Source organism: Coffea arabica, chromosome 8e (assembly GCF_036785885.1).
Source record: "Coffea arabica cultivar ET-39 chromosome 8e, Coffea Arabica ET-39 HiFi, whole genome shotgun sequence".
Lineage (NCBI taxonomy): Eukaryota > Viridiplantae > Streptophyta > Magnoliopsida > Gentianales > Rubiaceae > Coffea > Coffea arabica.
The window spans coordinates 38,591,258-38,613,277 of record NC_092324.1 but is presented as its reverse complement, the minus strand read 5'-3'; the positions used below and the strand labels follow the sequence as shown (position 1 = coordinate 38,613,277).

At 38.0% G+C, this 22,020-nt stretch overlaps 1 long non-coding RNA gene and 1 pseudogene across 3 annotated transcripts; one reads left to right on the top strand and one right to left on the bottom strand.

The window, feature by feature from the left end:
* Nucleotides 1-2,664: 2,664 nt before the first annotated feature.
* Nucleotides 2,665-11,389, top strand: LOC140012538 (uncharacterized). Of its 3 annotated transcripts, XR_011819722.1 has the most exons (5): nt 2,665-2,846; nt 7,999-8,079; nt 9,341-10,442; nt 10,522-10,622; nt 10,730-11,389. It is a non-coding gene; the product is annotated as an uncharacterized lncRNA (long non-coding RNA). The 3 variants fall into 3 exon arrangements; XR_011819723.1 differs by lacking the exon at nt 7,999-8,079; XR_011819724.1 differs by lacking the exons at nt 2,665-2,846; nt 7,999-8,079 and adding an exon at nt 4,704-6,204.
* A 1,489-nt stretch (nt 11,390-12,878) lies between these two features.
* Nucleotides 12,879-21,756, bottom strand: LOC140012756 (norfluorocurarine oxidase-like; annotated as a pseudogene).
* Between the last annotated feature and the right edge of the window lie 264 nt (nt 21,757-22,020).

Genomic DNA, 22,020 nt, shown 5'->3' with positions numbered 1-22,020 from the left:
TTTTCCAAAAGAAAAAGAAAATCGCCATCATGTTCCTGACCTTAATTGTGTGCTTAAACCCCAAAAAAAAAAGAGCTTTTGGACTGATATTGGCGGAGGAAAAAATATAGTTCACAAATTATGACAATTTAAAGAGAAAGTAAAATCCATTTGACCTAATTATGTCTATTGACTAAGATTTAGTAAGGTGGAGTAGAAGATGGAACACCACTTACTAATTTTATTTGCAGGGTACCCAAGGAGAAAACAAAGTACTCCTCTATTATTTATTTTTGGAAAGTAAAAAATATTTTGGACCTCATTACAAAAAGGTATTATATGACTTAAGAATCTAACTGGCCAAAATTTAACAATCCTCTATTTATAATTCCACAGTTTGGTATGGCTTTTAAAATCCATAGGAGCAAGTGAAAAATTGTATTACTTTAAATAATGATAGGAATAATTGGTAGGTGGATATAGCAAATGAAATAATCATAAAAAAATAAAGAAAAAACAGTCTTCCACACACAAGCACTGGTCCCATGCATACGTTAGTTGGTTTTCTTAATAACCCAATATTTTCAAACAATTTTAGACAAATACAAACTTCAAAATATCGACATAAGTCTAGAGCAGTTGAAACTTTGCCGATTTCTCGCATTACTATCATTAGCTATTAAATCGAGCAGCAGAAGTAGTTGAAGTTCAGTATAGCCCATTATTGAAATATACGAGAAAAGGTTCATGCGTGCGAAGAAAATAGCCCCTTCCCATTATTATTGGATTTGTTCGATGAAGGGAATTTGCCTTCTCTCTTCCTTGAGGCTGCCAGGTGATTGGACCTTTAGCAAAGGGCACGAGCTTGAAATTTGAGATCTTGATCTCGTAAAATAATCTAGCTTAACTTAGAGTTAGTTAATGTCCATGTTTTAGTGACTCCAGTCATTAAAAATTTAGATATGACAGTTCTAAATCTTGCTCGAGTTACTTGAAAGGATAAACTGAAAAGTAGAATTGCAGTTTTGGACTGTAATATTAGGTTTGTATGCCAAACAAGTCTCTAGTACATTGAGTAAAACAAATTTGGTTCTCATAGTTTCTAATTTGAGGCACATTAAGAATAAGTATTTGCAAAATCACAATAATTGTGGTCAAAATCAAATTGGCATTTGTCAAAAGTTTTGATATTGTATTTGGGTTCCTAATGTTAGGAATAGCAATCAATATGGTCCATTGGTTTTAGATAATTATATTTAGGGTTTCGAGAAAAAAATAAAATGTGAATTGAAATTAAACATATGACAGGCGCATTTTAAATTCATCATAAGAATTCCTAAAATCAATTCATATTGGTACAACACTTAAGGTACTATAATAATTCAAACTACAAATATTAGGGATTGAAAATACAAAATCAATAATATTGGCTAACAGTAATTTGATTTGAATTGTTAGACAATGTTAAATTTCCATTGATAGTTCTAAATTTGCATAAGCTTCTAAAATTTAGGAACCATAGATTTAGTTAAAACATTAGAGACAAGTTTGGCACAGAGAGACCAAAAGTAAAACAAATGAATAGAGAGATTGGGATTTGAAATATGATTGGAATAATTAAGTTGAAATTTAGCGTGACAGTGGCAATGATCAAATTATACATCGTAGGGCAAAAAATTAAAAGAAAGAAAAAATTATCAATTTAGTCCCTAAACCTTTTAACTAACGCTGATTTGGTCCCTCAAAGTTTTTTTTTACATGCAATTAGTCCTTAAAATAAAATGTCTATGCCAATAAAGGACCTATTAGATAGTTCCACTCTAAACATCTTTTGTCTCACCCAGATGGGCAGCCATTCGGGGGCATTTTAGCAAAAAGATATGGGTTAATTATAATTAATTTCCTTAAAATATACCTCATTTTTCACTTTAGCCCCTAATATTTAATTTTGCTCACTTAACCCCAATAGGACAAAATTACCTTTCCATTATTTTGACTTTTCATTTACCTTTTTTCTTCTCTTTTATTTCTTTTTCTCTTTCTTCTTTCTTTCATCCTTCCCAATAAAAAATTCTATCTAAATGAAAATTTTTATTTTGAGTTTGTAATTGCATTTCTGGATGAAGGTTTAAAAGGCATTAAAAACTAATTTTGATTTTTTGTATGATGCCACATGTCACAAATTTCAATTGATGATTATTAATTAGGTCACAATTTCATCTTATGATATTTTCTTGAGAATAAAATGAGAAACTAGAAAAGAAAGGGGAAAAACCAAACTTAGAAGAATTGAAAGGCTAAAAAAATTGTATTTTAGGAAAGTGATTTGAATATTTTTTAATCATTTAAGAAGAAGATAGATTTCTACAATTCCTCTTTTTTAATTTTAATCATTAAGATGAAGATTTTTGTGGGAAAGAGGAAGAATTAAAGAAAGAAGAAAGAGATAAAGAAAATAAAAGAGCACAAAAGGGGAAAGGAAAAAAAATAAAAAAGAAAAATAAGAGTTTAGAATAATAGAGGGATAATGTTGTGGAATGAGGGATAAAGTGAGACAAAAAAATGGTTAGGGGATAAAGTAAAAACTGAGGTATACTTTAAGGGGATTAATTGTGATTAACCCAAAAGTTATTAGGGCCCTTTTAATGACGAGATACCCAAAAAAAAAAAAAAAGGCATCATTGAACAGAAAAAATTAGGCAAGCCAAATTAGGGCTTTATATTCTCTGGTGACTGAAATCAAGAAAACTCGGCAGATTAAGATGGCGGAAAATGAACAAAACGGCTTGGGATCTTCATGATGGAGCAATTGGGCGAGAAAAAGCATGGTGAAGACAAATCCAAGGAAATAGTTACGAGCATTTCTGGTAAGTGACGGACTTATACTCTTATTTAAAGTTAAATTTTGTTCGGATATGCATTTTTTGATTATGTAACTTGTTGGTTCTACAGTTTAAGTAATGGGATTTGCATGCTTATGCATTATGTTTATTTCATGAGCGTAAAGAACGGAAGTTTGAGAAGATAGATGTGCGGTATGCTAAGGTGTTTGTTATAGGGCTGTTCAGTTTTCATTTAGGTCAGGTGGTCCATTTGCCATAGATTTTTGCAATATGTTGCTGCTTAAGTGAGTGACAGAATAATGGCTGAGCATATGTACACATAATTAATAAAATTATTTTTTATCTTTTTCTGGAAAAAATAAACAGGACAAGGGTTGGATTATTTTATGCTCAACATCTATCATGTTGGGTTATATTTTGGACCACCAGAGGGAACGTATGTGGCCGGAGGGGGGGGTGTGGGGAAGGTAGTATGCAAACTTTTGAAGGTGTCATTACCAATAGAGCCGACATATCAATTCTTGATGGCTTCTGTACTGTCATTGGATGCACAGAAAATGTGAAACTATTTTATAGAGTTCCAGGAGGAGAGTATGAGTTCAAACTTCATAAAACAGAGGGTAAGAAAGATGTTGCAGGCATGGCTTCCATTGGGAAACAATCTGGCGAAGTTGGACAACACTTGATTCACGTTAGATTCTTGAATAGTAATCTAGGCAGCTCAAGTTTTGATATGGGTGAGGCTAGAGTGGCAAGTGAAGATGCTTTTTATATTGACATTAGTTTTGATGACTCTGCTACATTCGAAGAAACCACAGTACCAGATAAACTGGTTGAGGAAGAAGATGGGTGTGAGGTAGATAATGATGCAAATTTAGAATCTACAAATGCTGAAAGTTTAAACAACAGTGACTATCACTCGAGCAAAGATGAAGATGATGTGATTTTTAGGAACTGTGTTGCACAATCTAATAGGGAACTTGAAAGTGTGAAGGAAAGGGGCCAAATAGCTGTTGTTGCCAAGAAAGAAGGTAGAGGTTCTAAAACCACAAAACCAGCAAGTGCACAAGCATCCAAGAAAGAAAACAGTGATGTTAAAACTACTAGTGATGGTGACTTCAACTTGAATGATGGGTATAGGATCCCAGTGCATGGAGAATTAGATACAATGAATTCGGAAGAGCTTGATAGCAACTGTGAAGGCTCGAATGAAGACAGTTCAAGGAAAAGGAGCCAAGATATGCCAAGTTTAGGCCAGAACATGACGTGGAAGACCAAAACTTCTATGTTAGGTTGTTGTTTTCAAGAGAGCTATAAATTACTATGGAGTGAAATGGGGCAAATATTTTTGCTGGGGCAAGAATGGTATTAGGAGAATGACGGCAAGATACAAGATTGAAAATTGCAACTAGTTCATTTATGCTTCAAAAGAACCTGATAATGATGCCTTTGTTATCTAGACCATAGGACTACCTTGCCAATGTGGCGGAACCTTTTTTCACAAGCGTGCCAATTCTAACTTGTTGGCATGACATTAGATGAATTTCCTAAGGCTAAATAAGTGGGTGAGTGTTGCTGAATTAACGGAGAAACTGCACTTAGAGCTAAATGTCGACATCATAAAAGAACATGTGAGCAAGACCTTCATAAAGGCCAAGTTATTGATACATAGCAGCTAGAAACAGCAATATGCAAAGCTATAGGATTACTGAGAAAAGTTGCTGACTTGTAATCCTGGCTCAACAGTATCGAAATTTAAGTTAAGTGGTAAGGAAAGATTTCAATGATTGCGCATATGCTTTGAAGAATTAAAAAGAGGCTTCAAGGCAAGTTGTAGATGTGTGATTGGTGTAGATGGATGCCATTTGAGAGGTCCCCACCTAAGAGTTTTATTAACAATAGTTGGAATTGATGCAAATGATTGCATCTACCCTATTACCCTATTGCATATGCAATAGTAGAGGTAGAAGATAAGAGCTTGTGAAAGTGGTTCATAGAGTTCTTGAAACATGACTTGGGAATTTATAAACAAAAGAGTTGGACTTCATCAGTGACTAGCAGAAGTTGATTTACGCAAGCAGACTTCTCTATTTTTTCAGAAGCTGACATTTTTTTTAATCATAATTTGACTTTCTTTTTCATAAGTTGACCTTTTTTTTATAATAATCATAAGCTGAGTTTTTTTAATCGTAAATTGAATTCTTATTTTTTTCATAAACTGACTTGTTATTAAGTCAATTTTTTTGTGTTTCTAATGGTCTAAACTGCTAGGAATTTGGATCTGCCATTCAAGAAGTCATTTCGGATGTGGAGCATAGACATTGTGTGAGGTATTTGCACACAACATGAAGAAGTTACACCCGGATCAATCCATAAAGGATAGGTTTTGGGTTTGTGCATGAGCATCATACATGAGGAGGTTTGAGAATGAGACGGAAGCCTTGAGAGAATATGACCACAATGCTCACAAGTGGTTGATAGGCAATACAAATCCCTCATACTGGTCTAGATCACATTTTAGAGAAGCACTTAAGTTCAATATTGTGAGGACTCGTAAAAACTATTATTTTTTTTAAGCCTAATTTGTGGCTTAATAAATTATTTAATTGGATATTTGCCTCGAGGAATATTTTCTAGTCTTATTAGACCTAAATACATGGTAATATAACTTCGTTATATTTTTAAAGTAACTCATTTCACGAATTAATTTCCTGGAGCGCGTTTAGTAAAAACAGTGAATAGTGCTTGGAGATTTTATCCGCTTGAGAGTACAATAAGTTTGGAATATTGGAGACATGTACAATGGACCTAAATTCGGTATTTTAATGTTTAAATACTCAAGTGATAGTTATTAGTACTATCGTTATAAGAATTTCCCGGAGGTTTCGCGTTATAGCGTAAAAAATTGACGGTACGCGTTTTCACACGCGCGACTTTATTTGAGGGACTTTAGACCTTTATTTCGGGACAATTAAGAGTGAATATTATCTACATGAATATAAATACATTAGAGGTTTAGTGCACTAGTGAACCAAACGCGCGAGAAAATCGAGCCCTAATCGCGCCAAACGCACCCTAATGTGAGTTGACTAATGGGTGACTTGAGGCCACAAGTTAATGTCTTCTCTTGGAAGCTAAAATCTGATCACTCTCTCTCTCTCTTGAGCTTCAAACAGCCGGCCAGCTCTCTCTCTCTCTCAACCTCCAAGTTTCAAAATTTCTTCTCACAAAAACCTCACCAAATCATCTCCAAATTCAACCAAACTTGCACCACACTTAGCTTAACACTAGGAGAGCATTTTGAGCTGCAAAAGGGTGCTGGAAATCATGGTTTCTTGGAGCATTTTGAGGGCCAAAAATTCTGATCTAGTACACTAAGAAGGTATAACATGATCCATCACCTTAAACTTGGATTATGATGGTAGAAATGCATCTTTAAGCTATTGCATGTGGTTGGGTGGCTTGATATGGTTGTAAAATGTTCTAGTGGGCTCTTTGTATTCCCACACTTGGGTTGTTGTTGCTGATTAGAGGATCAATGTTGGGTTTAATGGTAGTTTAATGGTTATAATGATGGATTTATGGAGTATTATTGTTGGAAACTCAAAGTAGAGGTCATGACCAGAAATTGCTGAATCTGCCCCTGTTTTGTTCGGCCATGATAAGGCCAATTTTTGGTGATTTATTGGCATGAACCTGATGTGTATATGTTATATTATATGTGTAGAAATTTTCGTTGGAAAACATTAACGTTTGGATGGGCAAATGAATTTATTCGTGGACTAGGCAAGCTGGAAAATTATTTTCGGGTAACCCTGTCCAGTGGTAGCATTTTGGCCATAACTCTGTCCTCGGGTGTCGAAATCAAGTACTGTCGGTGGCGTTTGAAACTAGACATTCCTGGCTTTAATTTGAGATAAAATTCACGTTCTGATTATTTGTGAGTGAGCCGAACCAAATGTTTTAAGATAGCTGTCCTGTCTCTCGGATTTGCTGGAATGGCTTGTCGAGGCAGCAACTTGAGGCTCAATTTTGAGCTGGTTGCTTGCCGAATTTCAGAACATTTCCTTCTGTGAACTTTTAGTCCCGTGAATGTATTGTCTAACGCCATAAACCATGCCTCATTCCGAGTTAAATTGATTGAGTTGTGACTAAAACAAGAGGACTGCCCTGTTTTGGAAAAACGTAGTATTTGGACTGATTTGGGGCAAAACTTGGGAATGATTTTATTAATTGAAATTTTGATGCTAAACCATTCCCAAAGGTATCATGGATGTATCTTAGACCTTTATTCCACCAATGAACCATGGTCGGATAGTTTTCTTGGTTAAACGATTTGAAATTGGGGAATGAAAGTCAAAAGGCAGATTGCCTTAGAAATTTTCCGGAACTTTGGATGATTAGTTAACTACCTTCCCGAGGGTATTTTTCCCTGAAATTTGATAGAGAAATACCTTGCATATAGGAGTAAAATACTGCAAATTTTGGCACCAATTCAAGTTCGTTTCGATACCGAATTAAATTTCTAGTGTTGGAGGTTCAAAACTGGAAATTCTTCTTCAGTCTTGAATCTTCCTCAACTTGGGGCTACTATATCTTGGTGCTCGAAACTCCTTTTCTCAATCCGCTTGTTTTGTTATACTCTTGGATTGCAACACTATTTGATTTCCAAATTTCAAAGGTTAGTTCAAAACAAGTGAATTTTACTGAATTTCCAAAATTGGCCAAAAACCAACCTTGAAACTGTCTTAGTATTCTACAGCTGTAACTTTGATCCAACTTTTGAATACCTTCCATTTGGAATCATGGAAAAGTGTCTTCTAGAAACTTGTAGTACTCGGAATGTAGTTTCCAATGGTATCAAGCTTTCCAATTTTGGACCTACGTAGTGCAAGATACGATTTTTCTAGAATTGACACCCAAAGCTAAAATTTGACAATTTCTTAGAAATGAGATTTTGGAAACTTGCCTTCTTTTCTCGATACCGATTGAACATTTTGAACTCGATTTCATGAAAAATGTTAGTCTCTTTCTTTAGACTTTAAAACTTTACTCTTGAGCCTCGATTATTAATAATTAAGGCCCAATTCATGAATTCCCTTTAGATTGTACAACCTTCTTTGATAAGTAGGAGTTCTAAGTGATAGTGTATAATAGTTAATGGTTGTTTACTCAGGCACTCGAGGGAATCTCCAAGGGGAACTCGGAGCGGACACCTAAAACGCTTATTTGAAAACTACTCGCTTGTTTTGACTAGGTGAGTGTTCCATATAGGAATACGTAATTGAATAAGTCTAGGACACGCTTATTTCATGATTATTAAGTGCTATGTGTTAAGTATTTACCATACTCATGCCTATTTAAGGAATGTATACTTGCATTGTATATCTACATGAATTGGTTAAATCATTAACCATATCAAATGACCATATGAACTCGATACATGCTTAACTTGCTAGATTGTTTACTTAGTCTACTTGGTTTTGAAAAATGGAGTCGAGTGTGTACTTTATCGCACTCGTTCTCTTTTGAGATGAATAATTCATGCTTGAAAATACTCGAATAACATGACTTGGTATGCTAAGGTTGCATACGTCGTTGGAGTGAATCTCCTCGACTCTCACGTGGTAAAAATGGGATAACGGCCAATGATGGCCTATGCATATGACCAATGCTTGTCAATTAACCGTCAACCGTGAACAGTTAACCGTTAACCGTGAACCGTTTACCAACCCACATGACTACCTGATTACCTGACTATTTGCTCATATGATTTCTAATCTATATGATTATTCGATATCCGTGAATTATATGCTCCCATGAAATCAACTTGTATTGCTTACGTGTTTACGTGCTAAGTATCCACTTGATCACTTGATTATCATGAATCACATGTTATATGAAGTTGTCCATCATTGTTAGGCGAGTGTGTACTTTATCTCACTCGACCTACTCAAATGATGAATTTTACCTTTTGCCGAATTACTTGATTACTTGTGCATGTTGTAAGCTCTAAGCTGAACTTGGGCCCTGCCTCGGTTACTGACCTACTCGAGCCAGGACTGGGCTCGGTCGGGTAGGTTGGAACCCTGGACAACCGTTTCGGTATACTCGAGTATTACCACTGGAGGGATAAGGTGATGGCCAGTCAAACCGAGGGGATCCGGAAGTCATAAGGTGCAGATGACCGACAGAGTTCCACTGGAACACCGTATCCTACAGTATATGTTTACCTTGTATCATAATAATTGTTTCGTGCTAAAATGCCAACATGAAATCCTGAGCTATGCCTGTAATAAGCTCCAATCACTCGTGAACTATACATGCCAATGTCTCATACCATGATAAATGTCTCAAATTACCGTACAAAGATTATCACCTCATGATAACATGCCATTGTGTAACCTTGAACCATGCATATGATATGCCCAACTTACTTGATTTATTTGAACCGTTAGAGTGTCTTGGAACCTCACTGGGCTGTGTAGCTCATTCCACGTTGTGGTTTTCTTTTACAGGGTTCGAGACCAAGGGTGCTCGTGAGTAGTACTAGAATGTTTTCTTTTGAAGACTTTAAATTATACTATAACGGATGGCTATTGTACCATTTTCCGTTGGGTTGTATTTAAGCTTGAAAGCTACTTAGTTGTAAGTGTGAGATATTTGAAGTACCTTAATTATGTATTGAAGTTAATTAAAGTATTTCGAGCTCTTGAATGATGGATTGTAGTGAGTCCTGGCGAGAGCTGGGCAGGCGTCCCGCGGATACCCTTTGGTTCGCCTTTGGGAGAAGTGGGGGCGTCACAAATATACTCCTCAATAACCTAGTGAGAGTTTCAACTTAGTCATCCTAGAGGCCAGAGAGAAGCCAATTCTGGGTATGTTGGAGAACATTAGAGTGCATCTGGTGGAAAGGCTGCAGACAAAAAGAGAATAAATGACGAAAAAGAGTGATGAAAATTGTCAAAAATCCAATAGAAGCTGGAAAAAGCCAAATCCGAGACTGCTGCCAATATTGCTAGGCACTCGGATGACAAGAGGTTTGAAGTGAAACACATCTATGATGGAACCTATGTGGTGGATCCAGACAGGTGCATATGCACATGTAGAAAGTGAGAGCTCACTGGCCTACTGTGTTGTCATGCAGTGTGCTGCATTTCATTAACACCTATGAAACCAGAGTAATATGTGCACAAAAGTTACTCCAGGGAGGCATATTTGGCTGCATATGAACCAGCTATTGTCCTAATCAGTGGACCTACTGCTTGGAGGGACTCCAGTAAGGACCCTATGTTACGCTTCCCAAAAGACCAAAGAAAGCAAGGAGGAGGGAACCTGATGAACCTCGAAGAGACAGTAATGGAGTTATCAAGCTGTCAAAAGTCGGGGTTGTTGCACTAAGTTGCTCAAATTGTCATGCAAAAGGACGTACAATAAGAAAATATCCTCTCATTATACCACTGGAGCAGTTAGCTGGTCATGGCAGTGGAAGGGGTCCTTTCAACACCAACAAATGCAGCAACTGTCATGGACTTGGTCACAATAGAAGGACATGTCCAGAGAGTCATTTCAGGTGACGAAGTAGTGGGGTTGCAGCTAATGTGAACCAGAGTATTGCTGGTATAGTTTACTGATGTTAAAATACTACTTATTCTGTGCTGCTGGCATCTTCACACTGATGTTTTCTCAATTTTTTTAGATGAACCTGTTCCTGAAGAGGCTGGACAACAACCTGAACCTGATGAATAGCCTTCAGTTGATGAACATCAAACCTGTGCAGGCTCAAAACATGACAAACAGGTGGCTGATCATGAACGAAATTGTTGTTCATTGCTGACTTTTTTCATTTGCACTTGAACTTGACTTTTTTCACTGCTGATTATATGTTTTTTCCTTGTGGTTTCAAGTGATAATCTGCAACCTGTCCAAGAAGAGGCTAAAATCATCAATTTCACATTTTTGGCTCCTAGTGAAATTGTTGAACCAAGGAAGAAAACTGTTAAATGATACTTTTGTAGAGCTCCTGGACATAACAAAAAAACATGTCCTTCACAGCATGAATAATCTTGGTGAAGAAGAAGGCCAGAAATGGATGCTTATAGTCCATACGTTGAATCAATTGGAAAAAATGGAGGACAAAACAGAAAGTGAGTTAATAATATACAAGTCACCTTCAAATTTGCATGATTTCTTACTTGCATATTTGTGTGGGCGCATAAGCTCATGATGATTCAGATGATCAAACTGAACCTGGAAGTGCAGACCATTAGTAATTAGAGGATTACAAGCAGTTGCAGTTACTGCTGACCTTGTTGTGGACACAGTCTGCTTTTTTTGCCTTCCGAACTCAGCAACTGTCTTGTCCATAGGCTGTATATTGTTTAGTGGCTAAACTGGTGTTTTGCGTAACTATATCTTGGTTAGATGGTATACATTCTGCTTCATAGACACTTACTCTTTTGGAACTTTGTAAACATTGTCAATGGCTGGCATATTCTAAGTTTAATTGCTTGGATTAATTTGTGGCTGGAAATGACAATCTTTACGTGTATTTCTGGTTTCTTTAAGTGTTGTTATTGTTAGCTCTGCTATGATTAATTTGTGACTAGTTGCTTGTTGGGATTGTCCATATTTAAGGAGAAATTCTGCCCAAAATTTTCTAAATTTTAATGCGAAACAAGTATGGTGTGAGGATAATACTTTATCATCATGGAAATAAACGTGACCATGTACAAAAGGCAGCAAGCTAGATTGTATTACACATCCAAACTCAATATACAAGAAGAGTTCTTGATCAACCTTCCAACTCTAGTACAACGATACCAAACCTATTAAAGAGGCTAGTTTTGGGCCACATCAACACAAAACTATACTACAACATTTTGAGGCCCTATAGCACAGGCTGTTTTTTTTTTTTTGGGCATTGTCATACACTATTTCCAGTACTAGAATGCAGCAGCCTACCAATGCCAACATCAACATCTTCACATTTTTTTTAAACTTTATAATACAACACGACCTCGGCTTTTCTTAGGTCCCTTGGCAATTGAGTCATTATATTCTTCGTGCTCTTCAACATAGGAGGATCGTACTATAAAAAGAAGTTGCAAGCATGGGCTGTCTGCACTCACTATTATTCCATCATTAATAATATCCCAAAAATGGGAAAAAAATTTACCCAAATTGAATAACTTAAACGTCACATTTCCCCATAATTCTGGCATCCCTGGAACCTTCTTGATGGATTTGCATGGATTTGCTGCAGTCCAATAAGTAACTATTCTGCATGCTTCTTGACAGTGGCACCTCCCAATTTCATCCCCATTGTAGTGTTCAAAATTTCCTTCGATGAATCCTCCAAGATGCAAACTTTCACTATTGTAGATCCTTTATTTTCAATTTGTGGCTAAGCTTGACAACCCTTGATCAAAGTTTCTCCTTTATTTTGCATTTCGGAGGAAGAATAGAAGACATTTTTGTTGGAATATGCAATTAGGGCTAGTTGGAAGAACCCTAATTTCCTTTTCTATTCTCCAGCACCATTAAACTCATCTCTATTTTCATTTGCTGTATTTTGTTCATCATTAAAAGAGCCCTAATGTCTTCTTCCTAAAATTCCCCCTAATGGCTGTCGTCTGGGTGAGAAAAAAGATGTTTTGGGTAGCACCGCCTAATAGGTTCTTTATAGGCATACACATTTTACTTTAAGGATTAATTGCATGTAAAAATATTCTGAGGACCGAATCGCATTAATGAAAAAGTTTAGGAACTAAATTGATTATTTTTCCTAAAAGAAAAATGCACGAACTCAATTAATTAAGCGTCATATCATGAAACTCTACCATGAACTAATGTCCCAAATGAGTAGTTAATTCAAATAGCAATAGGCATACGCTAAAATGCGAATAGAATTTCAGGAGTAAAACAGTAAGAGTTGTATTTTATTAGGTATACAAGAATATGTGAAGTCCAAAATGTATGCAAGCTTGCTTCGGGTATCACTTAAGTCCATGGGACCCATTGAAATTGACCAAGTCATTGAAGAATGTCAACTAACTAATCTGCATTTATAGTTGCAACAGCCTGCAGAGGAAGTCTCTTATGAACAGCAATGCCATTTATTTCAGACATGTCCAGATCCTCAGGTTTAATTCCCTCAGGCAATGAAAAATCGAATTTATGCACTAGTTTTGCTAATGCTAGCTCATTTACAGCAGACGCGAAGCTGATCCCCGGGCAACCCCTTCTTCCAGCACCAAATGGAATCAATTCGAAGTCAAAACCTCAAAAATCAATATCACAATTCAGAAATCTCTCTGGTTGAAATTCCACAGGATTGTTCCACAATATTGGGTCTCTCCCGATTGCCCAAGCATTTATGATTACTTGCGTTCCTGCTGATATATCATGCCCCATTAGCTTCACATCTCGAGTTGATTCGCGACCAACTAGCAATGAAAGAGGAGCATGAAGTCGTAAAGCTTCCTTGATCACTGCTTTTAGGTATTGCATTTTGTCCAAATCGTCTTCAGTGATCTCAGATTTTCCTTTGGCTATCTGTCTCACCTCATTCTGCAACTTCTTCAAGATTTTGGGGTGCCTCAGAAGTTCAGCCATTGCCCACTCCATAATTGTGTGTGTTGTATCGGTTCCACCAGCAAACATGTCCTGATTAAAAAAACGTAAGCAATTTGAAAATCATAAAATATAGGATATTAATGGTATAATCAAATCTGAATAATTGAACTTTTCAATTAAATGGACATCACCGTCTTACAACTTTTCAATTGAAAAGCTTTCATCACAATTCTTGGTTTAATGTTTCTTGTGATTCTCTCAGCGTAGTTGTATTGATGTCCTTTTTATTTTTTTGCAAAGCAGAAGATGCTGTAGGAGTTTGATTCTTAATGACTTTCACTCTTGTTAATGCTTTTATTCTTTTTGGGATTCTTGTCACTCTCTTGGGATTTATGTAGATATTGTGCCATTTGGATTTTGGGTCTGAAGCTTCTATTAAGCCAGAGGAGCAAGACAAAATAACTCCTTTGATTCCTCAGTTGATTAAACAAATCCTTATAGATTTATTTTGTGCTAATTAGCATAACAAGAAGCATACGCAAAACAAACATTAATAAATAAATAATCCAAAAAAGGGGTAAATTACTTATAATCCCCCTATGATTTTGCATAATGTCAGATGATTCCTCTAAAGTTTTAGAATAGCCACATAACCCTCCTATGATTTTATGTAAAGTGTAAAATAGACGGAGTGTAAAACTTCTCTCTCTTTGAGAGCACCTTTCTCTCTCTTTGAGAGCTTTTCCCCCCATTGGTGGGAGCTCAAAAGTTTTCAAATTCCAAAAATCTCAAATCCCGGCAAAACTCAGGAATTCAACACCATTGCTAAAATCCAAACTTGATTCCCACAGACTCTAGTTCGGACAAAGTAATTGCAAAGTTTATTGACGAAGATTCTGGTTCTTGTACATATTCCAGCATGCACCAGGAGGCTCTGGAGCAGAAGCCTCTGCCCAGGCATCCATAACGTATGCTCCAGCTGAAGAGTTAAGTGGAGTAAATGCAGAGGTCAGGTAACTTTAAAACCTTTGTCACAGTTCTTGCACATGATGGTGCATTAATTCTGGTTTTAGTTCCTAGCTTCCTACAAGCAGTTTTGGTGGGAACGTCTTTTTCTTTTCTTTTTTCTATATTGTTTTCTTGGGTTGTTTTTTAGTCCTTGGTTAGGTTTTCAGTGTGACAATCCATAAGTATTTCCTCTGAAACGATGGCGGAAGAGTTGGCAGATATATTAAGGAAGTTTGAGCTGTCTGAAGAGGAGTTAGGAGGTACTGCACTAGACCTTGGAGATGTGGATACAGCCATTAGAGAATGTCAGACAAGTATGGTTGGAAGATTGTGGGGGAGAAAGTGGCTAACTATGCGGGAGTAAAAAATTTTGTTAACACTGCTTGGGGGTACCCAAAGGAACTGAGGATTATGGAACTTGGACCCAATCTGTTTCAGTTCTTCTTACCTTCGGAAAAAGAGAGGGAAAGGATCTTAGGAGGAGGGCCTTGGATGTTCGATAACCAAGTGCTGGTGATGAACAAATGGACGGAAGGGATAGAGGAAGATGATAGGGCCTTCAGAATTGCACCATTGTGGATCCAAGTATGGAACTTACCTGTGCATTGGATATCAAAGGACGTAGGGAGGAAGATAGGGATGGTCTTCAAAGGAGCAAGAGAAGTAATAGTTCCTCAAACTGGCAGCAAGGAAGGGAGGCACCTAAAAATTTTAGTGAATGCAGACATCTCTAAACCTTTGCTGAGGGGTACCACAGTCAATCTTAATGGACACACTAAGTGGTTATCCTTCAAATATGAAAGGTGTCCGGATTTTTGCTATAAGTGTGGGATAGTGGGACATAGTGAAAGGAGCTGCAAAGAGGAGATCGGAGTGGGGAAGGATAAAACGGACAACCAGTATGGACCATGGATGAGAGTAGGTTGGGGAAAAAGTTCATCACAAAAAGTCCATACAGAAAAAAGATTCACATCTGGAAGGAGTGTCTGGGGTTTCAGAAATGGTGAGTTAGTTCTTAAAGGGGGTGGAGGATTGAAGGAAACAGGGGAGGGGGAGAACTTGCAAGTAATGGATGTCAGAAGTGGGGAAGAGTGCAAGATAGCCACCAACAAGGAAAATAATGAACAAGGAATGGTTAAAAGCTCCCGGGTAGGAGTAGAAGGAACACAGAATGTGCAGAATCAGACCCAAGGGAAAGACAATGAGGAAGGAGACCTAGGAAGCACGTCAAGAGAACTACCAGTACTTATTTCTCCAGGAGTAGGTGGGAGGCCTATGGGGGTTGGAGAAGGGGTTAAGGAACTGGCTAAGAGTAACTTTCCAGGGAGAGTGGAGATCATAGATAAGGTCATCTCCATCCAAATAAGAGGGGAGAGCCAAAAGGATATAGTGCCAGTACAGGAGAACAAGGAGGGGAGAAATATAGAGGAAACTGTACAAATGGAAACTGATTCAGGTGAGCAACAGCTGGTTCGAAGTACTAGACAAGTAAGGGGAGGTAAAAAGCTTTTTAAACCACAGGGTAGAGGGAGGCGTCCTCTAAGAGAACTGGATGGTAATAAGGCAACAGATGAATCTCCTAGGAAGAGGAAAAGTAGTCAGACAGAGGTGGAAATGGAGGATTTAGAGCCTTCTGGAATAAGCTTGAAGAGGTATAAGCAGTGTGAAGGTATAGGAAGGAATATGTCACTTTTTGAGGGGGTGGAGGCCAGCCAACTCTGGTCTCCCCAAGACAAATGAGAGTGCTGGTGTGGAATTGCCAAGGTGCAGGGAGCCCCTTGACAATTCCCCAGCTGAAGGAGGCTAACAACCTCCTCTCCCCCAATATTTTGTTCCTGAGTGAGACTAAGAATAAAGCTAAGTTTATGGAGAGTGTTAGGCAGAAGCTAGGTTTTGAGGAGAGCAAGGTAGTGGAAGCTATGAATAGGGCAGGAGGAATGACCTTGATGTGGAGAAAGGAAGTTACTATGATACAGGTTCTCGAGTCAGCCTTCACACTAGAAGCTCATCTGAGGGACAATGAGTCCCAACAAGACTGGTGGTTTATAGGACTGTATGCTAGTTGTGATGCTGTGATCAGAAAGGAACAATGGAGAGTTGTTAAGGACCGCAGCAGACTGTGGGGTGATAAGAGGATTATCGCGGGTGATTTCAATGATATCACTTCTAATGATGAAAAGTGGGGTGGTAGAGTGAGAGAGGAATGGACCTTCAGAGATTTTAGGAACTTCATTGAATCCAACAATCTGGTGGACATTGGTTTTGTTGGAAACCCCTGGACATGGTCTAATAATTGGGACAGGAATGGGGAAGTCAAAGAGAGACTGGACAAGGCTTTGCATAATGCAAGCTGGTTCCATGTTTTTGATAGAGCTCAGTGTAAGCATGTGGAAAACATAGGGTCTGACCATAGCATGCTTTTAATTGATTCATGCCCTCCCCAAGGAAAAAAGAAGAAAAGGTTCTCTTTTGATAAACGATGGCTTTAGAGGGAAGGCATGAAACAAGTGGTGGAAAGAGCCTGGAGGTTAGGCAGCGGTGGATCCAGGATGTTCAAAGTTAAAAAGAAGATTTTCAACTGCAGGATAGAGCTTCTAAAGTGGAGGAATAAGTTCCAAGGAAACTCGAGGAGGAGAATTGAGGATTTGAAACACCAATTGGAAGAGCTAAGAAAAGGGACGTACCGGGACAAAAGAGAGAGATCACTGGACTTGAAAAACCAACTGAAAAAGCCTATGAGGATGAGGAGGTGTATTGGAGCCAAAAGGCTAGAGTGAGTTGGTTAAGAGAAGGAGACAGGAATACCCAATATTTCCATGCATGCACCAAAGGTAGAAGGAAAAGGAACAAGATTTTGAATTTACAACGAGGTGATGGGACATGGACCTTAAATGAACAAGAAATAGGGGTTGAAGTGGAGGAGTATTATCAAGGTTTATTCACTAGCTCTGGTGCTCAGTGTTTAGAGGAAATACTTCATGGAATTCCACACTCTATCACTGACCAAATGAATAACAACCTAACCAAACCTGTAGAGGAAAAAGAAGTTAAGAAAGCTTTGTTCTCAATACACCCCAATAAAGCTCCTGGCCCAGATGGAATGTCTCCCCTATTTTTTCAAAAATTCTGGTATTTCATTAAAGATGACGTGGTACAGGCGATTCAAAGTTTCTTTCATTCAAGCCTCATGCTTAAAGTTATAAATAACACAGTCATCTCTCTAATTCCTAAAGTTGATAATCCCACTGATATGAAGCAATATAGACCCATCAGTCTTTGCAATGTGCTTTACAAAATGATTTCCAAAATCCTTGCCAATAGACTGAAAAATGTTTTGAACCTCTGTATAAGCAAAAATCAAGCTGCTTTTGTTCCAGGAAGACAGATACTAGACAATGTGATTCTTTCACATGAATTTTTGCACTATCTGAAAAACAAAAGGCAAGGAAATGCAGGACTTATGGCTTTAAAGTTGGACATGTCCAAAGCATACGACAGGGTGGAATGGAGGTTTTTGGAGGCAATCATGGAAAAAATGGGTTTTTACAACAAGTGGATCAAATGGATCATGAGCTGTATCACCACAGTTACATATTCCTTCAATATAAATGGGGATCACAGAGGCTTGGTTACTCCTCAAAGGGGGATAAGACAAGGTGACCCTTTGTCACCTTATCTATTCCTTTTGTGCTCTGAAGGGCTGTCAAATCTACTTAAGAGAGCTGAAGATGGCAAGAAAATCACTGGAATGACGATCAGCAGAAGAGGACCATCAATCTCTCATTTATTTTTTGCTGATGATTCTCTAATATTTTGTAAAGCTGAGTCCAGTCAGGCTAAGGAGCTAATGTACTTGCTGAAGAGATACGAGGAAGGCTCAGGTCAAATGATCAATTTAGAGAAGTCATCTGTCTTTTTAAGTAAAAATATGTCCAGTGCTAAGCAAGATGATATATGTAAAGAGTTGGGGAAAATACAAAAAGTCAGTCAAGGGAAGTACCTTGGTCTACCAATGGTGGTCACCAGAACTAAGGAACAGGTGTTTGGTTTTGTGAAGGATAATTGCCAGAAAAGAATAAACTCCTGGAAAAACAAATTTCTGAGTGCTGCTGGGAAGGAGGTGCTACTTAAGGCAGTGACTATGGCGATGCCCACCTATGCTATGTCCTGTTTTAAATTGTCATCTAAGCTGTGTAAATACATTAGTTCCAGTATGGCTAGATTCTGGTGGGGTGAAAAAGATGGAAAAAGCAAACTGCATTGGTGTTCCTGGAAGAAGTTGGCTCAGGAAAAGGAGAATGGAGGGTTGGGTTTCAAAGACCTGCAGAGATTTAACAGAGCATTGCTGGGGAAACAGGTGTGGAGACTCTTAACCAAACCAAATCTTTTAGTGAGTAAGGTTCTCAAAGCTAAGTATTACCCCAACGAGTCACTACTCAGAAGCAAAGTACCTAAAATAGCCTCCTGGATATGGCAGAGCATTAGGGGAGTAAGAGAGGAGGTGGAGGAAGGTATAAGGAGGAAGATAGGAAATGGGAGGAGTACAAAGGTATGGGACGACAAATGGATACCTGAAACTCCAAAAGGGCAGCCAACAACAGTACGGCCACAAAATTGCAACATCAGCACTGTGGACCAGTTGATTTCCAACTTCAGATGGAATAGACCAATGGTTTTTAGCACTTTCAACAGTGAAGATGCAGGGAAGATACTGAAGATTCCTATAAGCTGGACAGGGAGAGAGGATAGTAATTTTTGGATCCATAGTGGGAGTGGACAATATACTGTGAGATCTGCATATAAGGAAATGGCAAACAAGAAAGTTCAGGATACCAGTAGCAGGGGAAGTCTGGAGAACCCAAGCGGGAGTTTAGGGGGCAGAATGGGGTGGAAACATCTGTGGAACTTGAATGTCAAACAAAAGATTAAGGTCTTTATCTGGAAATGCATGAACAATGCGATACCAGTTAGAGAACTTATCTATGACAGAACTAAGCTGGGTGAGCCTATATGTACAGGTTGTGGAGAAGGAGAAGAAACGGTGGAACACCTACTCTTCCACTGTAAGAATGCAGAACAAGTGTGGAACATATCACCTGTACAGTGGGAAGGGGTAGCTGACCAAAGGGGATGCTTTAGGAGATGGTGGAGTGCCCTGCTAGGTGCAAGAGCTAGGCAAGGAGGGTTGGAGCACATATGCCTGACTGCTAATATTTTATGGCAACTGTGGAAAGCGAGAAATGAAAGAGTCTTCAAGGAAAAGAACAAGCTACCTTTACAAGTAATACAAAAAGCTATGCAAGAATGGATGGAACATCGGGAAGCTATGGAAGGGATCAGGAAAGAGAGCATTACAGAAACTTTTGATGCTGTGGATGAGTCAGAACACAACACAGTTGAGGGGGAGGGCATTGATGTACAAGTAGCTATTACTGTCAAGAAGGAAAGACAGGTGGTGGGGATTGGAGTAATGGCAAATGACAGCAATGGTTAGGAAAAAGCTATATGGGCTATGAGAGAGCAGAGCGCGGGACAATGGCTACTGGATTATGCAGAAGCTTTAAAACTGGCCATGGAGAAAGCAAGAGCAAAACAGTGGTCCCATATAAGAGTGGGAATCACAGACCAACAGTTGCTAAGACAACTCAGGTCGGGAAAAGCTAAAGATATCAGGTTGTTCGCTCAGGTGGAGGAGATTGATAGACTAAGCTCCATGTTTGTACAATGCTCCTTTTATCTGGTTCCAGATGAACAACATGATAGACTTAGACAGATTAGTTCATATGCTACAAGCATTCCATTAGATGAGGAGCGCTAGCTTCCTCTATGTCTGTGTACACGATGTATAGGTGGATTGGGCCTTTGCCCGTACTTCTGTAGTTTACAAAGTTTATCAATACAACCTTCTAACGTTTCCGGAAAAAAAAAAAGTAAAATAGACGGAGTGTATAATCAATTATGGCGATTAGACCACAAGCATTCTCAAAGTGCGTGTGATGAAATCATAATATTCACTTAACCCTCTATTGTTTATATGAATAACCACTTTAATCCTTGTAGTTTTTGCATTTAATCACCCTATGATTTTGTACAAGATGGTTAAGTCATCATTTGGTTTAACATTTAATTTAGGACAGTGCAGATATTTCAACTAACAAAATTGCATAGGCTATATTTGTTAAATTTCCAATTTATATGAAATCATAGGGGGTGAAACGAATATTTTGAAACATTAGGGGATTATGTGATAATAGATGAAATCACAGGGATTATTAGTAATTTATCCAAAAAAAAAAGGTTTATAGTGGAGGGTGTCCGAGGTATGAAATACAACTTAGGGGTTGAAACTGCTGTTGATTCATACACAAAATATAATTTTAAAGAAAGGTTGATAATTAAAAAAAGAAAAAGGGGAAGGATCATGGACTCTTACCAAGATGACAGCTTTGACTGAGTCATGCTCAATAGTAAAGCCTGTCAACTTTTCCCTCTGAATTTCAAGCAAAATATCCACGAAGTCTGAGTTGGTTTTCTCAGCAGTCACTCTAGTAGCCTTATTCCTGTGCTCTTCAATTATACCCTCTATAAATCTATCAATCTGTTTAACCACTCTTTCTACTTTGGCATTGAAGCCATTGAAACGATTCATCCATGCAAGCCAAGGGATATAATCCCCTATATCAAGAACCCCCAAAAGTTGTACAAATTCTACTAAAGTTGCTTTAGCCTTTCTCCCATTTTCTTCATCACCGTACTTCTTCCCCAAGGCAACCTTACACACTATATCATTTGTGAGAGTAAGAAACATATTGCTCAAGTTTATCAAGGAATTAGATGAAGAAGACAAGCATTTTTGCTTAATGTTTTCAATCATAAGTGAAGTCTCTTCCTCTCGAACATGTTGGAACGATTGAACCATTTTGTTACTCAAGAGTTGAAGCACTCAAATACTTCTCATTTGCCTCCAATATTCATTGTAAGGTGAAAATGCTACATCCTTGGAGCCATAGAAGAGCCTATAGGGTATACCTGACTTTGGCCTGTTTGAAAAAACTAAGTCATGTCTTTTCATGATTTCAGAAGCTGCACTGGCTGAAGAGGCAATGAGCACTGACTTATTGCCAAAATGGAGAAGCATAAGAGGGCCATACTTTTTTGTTAGTGAATGAAGTGAGCGATGAGGAAGCAAGCCGAGTTGGTGAAGATTTCCAATTATTGGGAGCTTTGATGGAGATGGTAATTTCTTCTTTCGGGGTTTTGATGAAGAAGTGAACCATTTAATTGCAAATGTAATGAATAAAGCAAAGGGTATAAGAGAGAAAATTGAACAGTTCAAGATGCGCAACATTTTGTGCTCTAGAATGGAAAATGAAAACTAAGGTGTGGGGTGAAGGTTCTGATTGTTCACTATTTATACACATTTGCCATTTTTTGAACTTTGGTTGTATGTGTATTGGAAGTGGTTTGTTTATTTGATTCCACTTTGAAAGGAACGGCTACTCTTAGTTTGGACAAGTGTTGCTAAATGAGATTTTGGTTAGGAAACTTGGGCATCAAAATTGAAGTGTTTCTAATTTTTTGGCCAAATTCAACCGAGTGAACCTTGAATTTG